The following is an 8,081-nucleotide window of genomic DNA, read 5'->3' as shown; positions in this document are numbered from 1 at the left end:
ATATATATATATATATATATATATATATATATATATATATATATATATATATTCCTATTTTAACATGAATCATATTAGAGGAAGAACACATCAATACATTCACGTCTAACATAAATCATGTCATGGAAAGAGCATACATATAAATACATTCATGTTTAACAGAAATCATGTCATGGAAAACTTAACATAACCATGCGAAAGAACAATACGAAAATAATTTATACTGCAGGTGAGAAATGTACTTACTTTGTCTGCTTTTAAACGCTAAGATTTGTGAAATCGGAGACTTTCTCCGAGGTGCTCTAGCGCCTTCTTCGCACGACCTAGAAAAATCATAACTACAACTTAATTGAAATCTTTAATCTAATCTAATTATTTAATCGGGTCAAGAGTTAACCCTAACACAAATCACTTCTCATTACTCTAATTAAACTAGATTAATTTTCTTAATCAAATATTATTTATTCAATCAAATCAGCCCGAATTAATTAACCATAATTTAATTAACTAATTAATAAATCTTAAATTAATTAGCTAATCAACTAATCATCTAATGATCTTAATTAATCGAACTTACCCAATTAACTTAATTAATAATATGATTAACTATCAATTAATTAAATCTCACATTAATTTACTAATCAAATAAATTAATTAATCAAACTAACTTTAATTAATTAAACCTTACCTTAATTACTTAATTAATTAATTAATTACCTTAATCTCCTTCTTCGCGTGAACAGGGGCTTCGGCCGGCGTCAGCTGAGGCAGGGCAGACCGGCGGCGTCTGCAACGTCGGGCGGCGATCAGCTGCTCCTCTTCTCACGCGGCGGCGATCAGGCGTCGCCTGCTCTGCTCCTCCACGCGGCGGCGGCGAAGGACGCGGCGGAGAACAGGGGTGGCGATCGGAAGTCTCCTCCACGCGCGGCGACGAAGAAGGACGGCGGTCGGGGCTCTGGTCCGCAGGGAACTGCGACGTTGGTCGCACGGCGCGCGGCGGAGGAAAAAGGAGGAGATGGCAGCAGGGAGGGTGCGGCGGAGCAGAGAGGAGGTGGCGGCGCGTTAGGGTTGTGCGGCGGATCGTGGCTAGGTTCCCCCTTTTTATAGCCCTTTCCGTTCCGAGCTTTCCGCCGGCGGACGCGGGCGGCGGCGGACGCAGTCCGCGTGGGTGGACGCGGCGCGGTGGGCGCGGGTCGCGCGGGTCGCGTGGAGAGGAAGCGGCCCGAAATCCTTTTATAAAGAGGAGTGCACAGTACTCCTAAATTCGGGTTAATAATTTCCAGTTTAAACCGGGTCAAATTTCTCAATTCGAACCGGATTAAATTTTGGTTCGCTTGGTTCGGCCATCAAACGACTTTCGAATTGACCCAAACAAATTTTGTTAGATTCGTCTTTGTAAGATGAATCTTTTCACCTATTTTATTTGATCAAACTCCCTTCTATACTTTAACTAAAGGACCTTTATTGAAATTCAAATCGAATTAAAAATCTTAAAAATAGAGGAAAATAATCCGGGTGTTACAACTCCAATGAACTGGTTACCTTTAACCAGCATCCACGTTTAACTCTCAACATCTAATGTTGACAGCAATGAGATCAGCTGCTTGGTTAACCAAGGAGTTCAAAACGTACTAGTCTCGACAGAATCGATGACGTCCGTGTTCATCAATTCTCGTCTAGGGATAATTCTAATATATTCATAATTATACGTGTAGAGATGCTCACTAGTTGTGATCCAATCACAAATTCTCTTACGCTATGAATCGTATTGCGGACATTCAGTATTTGAGTTTAAGATCCAATCAAACACATATGGAATGTGCACTCAAATAGTGAATTACTATTTAACCAATAAATAATATAACCGTAAGGCGATTGCCTTAGGACACCTCTCAAATCTAACAGGTTCAACTCAGAGATCATGGCGCAGAGGTCGTCCATTTCTGGTCTCTCGTTTAGGTTGGCCTCATGCTTCTTCTTTAGTTTTCTGTACTCTAAAGATTTGTGACCGACTTGGTCATAGTTAAAGCATTTTTTAGAGAACCTCTTCTTACTTATGCCTCCTCTAGGTCCCATCTTGGAAGATTTGGGATTCTTCTGAGTCAAGCTTTGACCATGCTCAACCATGTTAGCTTTCATAATAGCCTGAGAGAATAGTTTTCTCTTCAAACTCTTGTTGTCTTCCTGAATTCGAAGTCTAACAATGAGTTCCTCCACATTTATCTCCTTCCGCTTCTACTTCAAGTAGTCCTTGAGGTCCTTCTAGCAAGGAGATAATTTCTCAATGATACAACCACCTAGAAGGTTTCACATAGAATTATGTCTTCTGAGTGAATTTCGTGCAGGATCACTTGAAGCTCCTGAATTTGGTTGATTATCATCTTAGAGTTAATCATCTTGTACTCTAGGAATTGGTCCACGATGAACTTCTGGCTCTGACATCCTCTATCTTGTACTTTTTGTCCAGTGGCTCTCATAGCTCCTTAGTTGTTCTCTTTGTATTATACACAATGTTTAGTGAGTCGACAAGGCCGTTGAAGATGTAGTTTTAGTATATAAACTTAGAATGAGTCCATGCCTCTACTCGATGGTCTGGATATTAGTCACATCCTCAGTCGGTTTAGGAGGTTCTTCAATTAAGAACCAAGCCAGATTTAGCATGGTTAGGTAGAGGAGCATCTTCTGCTGCCACCACTTAAAGTTTAACCCAATGAACTTCTCTGACCTTTTCTTATGATTGATTGGAACATTTCTAATTGGGGTAAAGGGAACCTTCATGTGATGATGAGTCATCTGTTGCACCTCAACATTTTCGGTGGCCATCTCAACAGAATCAATTTTGTTTTAAGATTATTGGACAATCTTTGTTGGAGATATAGGGATATATTCTGAATTGAAATTACAAAATCCAACTTCGGGCCTATATGTCAAGATGACTTGAGTGGATAATGTTAAGCTATCAAGTAGGGAAGGATGAGCTGCTTTGTATGACAGAGCCGAGCTGTTGAGATGAGCTGCCTTGTATAGTTGAGCTGAGTTGTTAAGTTGAACTGTCTTGTATGGCCGAGCTGAGTTACCTTGTACTCAGGAGGCAATCCTAAGTCCGAGTGGATTTCTGAGTACTCAAAAGTAGAGAAACCAAAGTTTGTGTCAACATAGTTTTCTTAAAATAGAATTGAGTTCGTACCAAAACAATATCATGATGATTCTATCACGAAGTGGACAGAGATTCTTTGCTTGAACATATACTCTCTTTTGTTTCCGCTCATAGTCATGCCTCCTTATATGGATCAAAATGTCAGCATCTAACCCTTGGATTTACACCACCTGCAAGTCCACGTGTGAAAGAGAATCTCTCCCCATGGATATATTCATAACATCTGTACTTGTAACATATAATAAACCAACCAAAATATCTTAAAACTTTCAACGTGGAACTAAAGTCTCATTCACAATGGAGTCTCTTCGTTTCACTTTTTTTTTCATTCATATTTCCAATGGATACTTTAGACCAACCATATTTTTGTTCTCTTTTCTTTTAGTATGTCTTCTTAGAACCACTATGCTACATAATGAACCATTATGGAATTTGTTGAATATTTTCTTTCTTTTGTTTTCCATTATCGGTTTCTTTTGTATAATGAATCATTACATTACATTGATCTTCTAAATGGATGGTTTGTGTACTACATTTTCTTTCCACTCCTTGTATTCCCTTAAGGTGCATGCCTTTTAGTACTTTTTTTTTCAGTATTTTCACGAGTTTTATAATTCTACAAGTTGCATATATATATCGATATATTATTCATCGAAGCATTAAAGTTGTTTATTGTTTTATAAGAAGAGATATATGTGTTTCGAGATTTCTTCATAACAAATAATTTTATGACAATTTAGAAATCTAAGAAGTCATTTATGCAATGAAATATGTAAAATTTTATAAATTACAAATCATGATGCATACCTAACTCTTATAAATATATTTGACTCTTATAGATGCCCCCAAGTCATAACTGAATTGATTACGACGCAGCAGAGTTATAGAAGAGGATAAGGATTTGAATCCTGGTGAAGTCAGATAATACCCTCTTACGTCGTGACCAACTACAGTTTCTCGATTTACCTCCTCACAAATAGTCGTGAGACCGTGGGACGATCGTGTGGGGCCGCTAAGGTGATGGATTCCACCTTTGTAGAAGAGTAAATACTTAGTAGAATGAGCATTTTACTGTTGCACCGTATTTGAAGGGGATGAGACATTATCTATTTTAGAACTATTACTCTATTAGTGATTAGATGGCTAAATCTTTAATATACTATTCATGATTAAAAAATATTAATTAAAATCATAGATTATTAATTAAAAGAACAAATAAAAGGATGAAGATTCGAATATTGATGAATATTTTGAAAATCGAATTTTAAATGCGCAGAAGTTATGTTTAGGATTTAATCAACAAATGAATTAAGAGGAAAGTCTACCTCTATGATTAATCAGACAAAATTTAGACACTTAGATTATTAAAAAATTAATTAATTTGAGCTATAAGTGGCAATTCCATGATGAGACCAAATTTGGATTAGGTTGAGTCTAATTTAATAAGGGCTGGATCAAAATGAGTCCTTATGATTTGATCTTATGATCAAGTCAAGTGGAGATGGCTTGATGCTCAGGTCAAATTAGGCACAATTTAATCAAGGGACGCATTAGGCACAACTTGATCAAGAGTCATATAGGATACAACATGGCCTGCCCCTCAGGACATAACTGAGTTGATTACGATGAAATAAAGTTGCAGAAGAGGATAAGAGTTTGAATCTCGACGAAGTCGAGACAATACCCTCTTTCATTGTGGCCAACTGTAACTTCTCGATTTACCTCTTTACAAATGATCATAGGGGCAACTTTGTAGGACCCAGTGGGGTGACGGATTCTACCTTTTGTAGAAGAAAAAAAATACAACATGACCTACCTTATTTGTATATATTTTTATTAAAAATCTATCAATTTAATAAAAAATTAGAAAATAAAATAAAAATATAGTAATATGAAAAATCTCAAATGTCAATCCGTTAGCAATTCATCGTAAGATGGACACGAAATGAGCTGAATCATCATCTTGGCACGTTAAGAAATACTCAATTTAATTCAATCCAAGACAGATTGCGGATTAAATAGATTAATCTATGGACACATCAAAAAATAAAAAATATTAAAAATATTAAATTAAAATTACGATTTAAATAAAATAAATTAAAATTTTTAAATTTAAATTATGATTTAAATATATTCTTCAACAATTTCGTTATTTAAATAGAACTCGATCAATTCACTTCTGAAACATAGCTGAATTGGTTACGACGGAGTATACTTACGAAAGAGGACAAAAATATTCTCTTTCATCTTGATCAATTATAATTTTTTAATTTATTTTTTTACAATCATATAGAACCATTGGGATGAACTCGATCTTTTTTTTTTTTACATAAAAGAACTCGATCGATTCAAAGCCGTCGTAATCCGATCCATACCGGTCCGATCGCAGACTTTAGGCGGGTCGGCCAATTTAACCCAGGTTGATAGAATTTCCGACAGGCCGGCCGGTTCTACCTACAGCGGTCCCGAGACGACGCCGAGTTCCGAACTCGCTTACATCTCATTCGCTTTCTCTTCCTCTTCCTTCCCTCGGAAGAAAGAAACCCTCTCTTTGTACCCCTTCGCCTGCCATTTCCTGCCCCTTCCTAGTTCGCTTGCTCCATCCAAGATCCGCCAATGGAGCGCCCCGAAACTTCTCGCAGCAAAGACGACTCTCGTGTGTGGGCCAAACTAGGTATGCCCTCCCCTCGTTTCAACATTAGCATGGCTTCTTGTCTTTCAGTTTACTTCTTGCAACAGGATCGTATGGCTGGATTCTTCCTCTTTGTAGTTTAAATTTGGTTTTTTGTTGCGGTCCGTTGCCTTACCTCTCTAATCGAGTGTTCATTATTTTGCGCGAGGCAGTCCCCGCTGATTCCACATTCCCGTCCATAAAGATTGAATCTTGCGAGGCCCTTATATGCTCGGCGACTGCGAACAGCTCGGATGACGAGCACCAATGGTGCCAAATTACGTGCAAGAACGACAGTGATATCGTGACGCTGAGAAACTTGAGGTTTGTCTATTCATAATAGTACAAGGCAGCATTGGTAGTCGTTTATTCTTTTATTATTCTTTTTCTTTTAAATGTGAAACGTAACTAGGAGTTTTGATTCATCGTTTTGATAATCAGGAACTCTTTGAAATGGAGAATGTGAGCATGTGTAATCTTTCATGTTGTATGAACTTGGAAGAAGACCATTTTGGGTAAGAACAGAATCAGTTGAAGAGTTATGATGGATTAACAGAAATGCTACAAGTGAAAGTTTTGGATATGTTAGATCTATTATTTGACTAGAAGATGATACTTTTGAAGACATTATTAATAGCATAAAGATTAAAGAATGGGTGGTTGAAGCAGTAGAGTTTCTTAATTGCTCTGTGATCATTAAAAAAAGCTTTGATAAGACCTGTGTGTTGGGCTGTTAGGTACCAACACATGCAAAAATTCAATGTTAACAGGGGTCAAACTGTTAAGCAGGATGTGTAGACTTACTAGAAAGGATAAATAGATTAAAAAAAAACTAAAATTGGATAGAAATTAGGTGGAACTTCAATAGATTATAGAATGAGGGAAAATAAGTTGTTATTGTATGAACATCTCCAAAGGTGATAGATAGAGTTTATTGTTAGAAGAGTTGGTCTAACGGATAGAGGGAGACAATTGATAAAAATTTGTCAATTTAGTAAAAATTGATTTGAATATTGTTAATAATATATCCTTGCATAAATTTAACAGAAGAATACAATTCATGTAGCTTACCAGAATAATGACAAACCTAGCTTGATCATGATGATGAACTTGTGGCAAATATCATTTTGGTTAAGTGGAGAGATATATGTTATAGATGGAATTGTACCATTTTTAAAGGATTAAACAAGCTACCTGATAAAAAGTACAGAGTTGTATATGCTTAGCTGATAAAAGCTACATGATTTTCTTTTCCTGGAAGGAGGAGTAAACTTAGATGATGGAGAAAGGTGATGTAATTATGAACCACTAGTATCCTCTCCTCCTTGAATGGACAGACTAAGCAGTTTCTTTACAAGTTTTTCTTGAGTTGAAATGGTTCCTTTTCCTTCCATAGTTTAAAATATAACAGATTTTTCTTATTGTTTCCTTCAATTTTAGGTTTTGACCTTTAGATTGACTGGGGAGACCTCTAAGTCTGAACAAGCAATGACCTACTTAGATTTACTTGCTTTAGAGGTCTCCTGACCATTAAATATTTATTACTCGAAAGCGTGCAATTCACATAGCTTAAAAACATTATAAGCTATTGTTTGTTTCACTTCTTGTTATTATGCTTTCTTGCTGTTATGTTTCTCACTTGAATTAGAGCTGCAAATAATTGTCGGAGGACTAACAGCGAAATTGGTGAGATCATGCATAAAATTGTCAATAATTGAGGTGTTCATCCTAAACTAACACACTACTGACCCAAGGTAGATGTAATTTACTGTTTAAAAACATGGGAGTCTCTTGCAAGAGAATACTTGTTCCATTTTGCGAAGTAAATTTGAACATAAACCATTGATCATAACAATCATAAAATTCTTTGATATCCATTTGAAGGCTTGTGTCCATGTGCCTATCCTAATCCTATGTCCATTTATCATTAATTTAACACTAATTATTTCTTATCAGTAAGATACACAGCTGCTCGGCTAATTTTTTTTTCTCATATCACCAACTACTTCCTTGGTGAAGTTCAAATCCAATAATTGTTGATGGGGAGTTAATTGAAGAAACAGTGGTTATTAAAAGTGGCAGTGAAATCACTTCAGGTCCTGATAAAGAAGGTGAGGATCATCTTGTTAATCTTTGTGAGATTATTTGATCACACATTATTTATTTATTTGAGTTTTTTCTTGCTCAAGTTCTTATATATGTTTCTAATAATAGCTGGATATTTATTAATTCATCTTTGTGGAAGCTAGATAT

At 36.3% G+C, this 8,081-nt stretch overlaps 1 long non-coding RNA gene across 1 annotated transcript; it reads left to right on the top strand.

Moving 5' to 3' along the window:
* Window positions 1–5,706: 5,706 nt before the first annotated feature.
* Window positions 5,707–7,934, top strand: LOC141816767 (uncharacterized). Its single transcript, XR_012600739.1, has 3 exons — window positions 5,707–5,831; window positions 6,002–6,152; window positions 7,848–7,934. It is a non-coding gene; the product is annotated as an uncharacterized LOC141816767 (long non-coding RNA).
* The last annotated feature ends 147 nt before the right edge of the window (window positions 7,935–8,081 follow it).

This window comes from Curcuma longa, unplaced genomic scaffold, assembly GCF_044706935.1.
Source record: "Curcuma longa cultivar G26 ecotype Majalengka, Jawa Barat unplaced genomic scaffold, ITB_CL_G26_1.1 contig_18095, whole genome shotgun sequence".
Lineage (NCBI taxonomy): Eukaryota > Viridiplantae > Streptophyta > Magnoliopsida > Zingiberales > Zingiberaceae > Curcuma > Curcuma longa.
The sequence above is the reverse complement of the archived record's forward strand: the minus strand, read 5'-3'. Positions and strand labels throughout refer to the sequence as shown.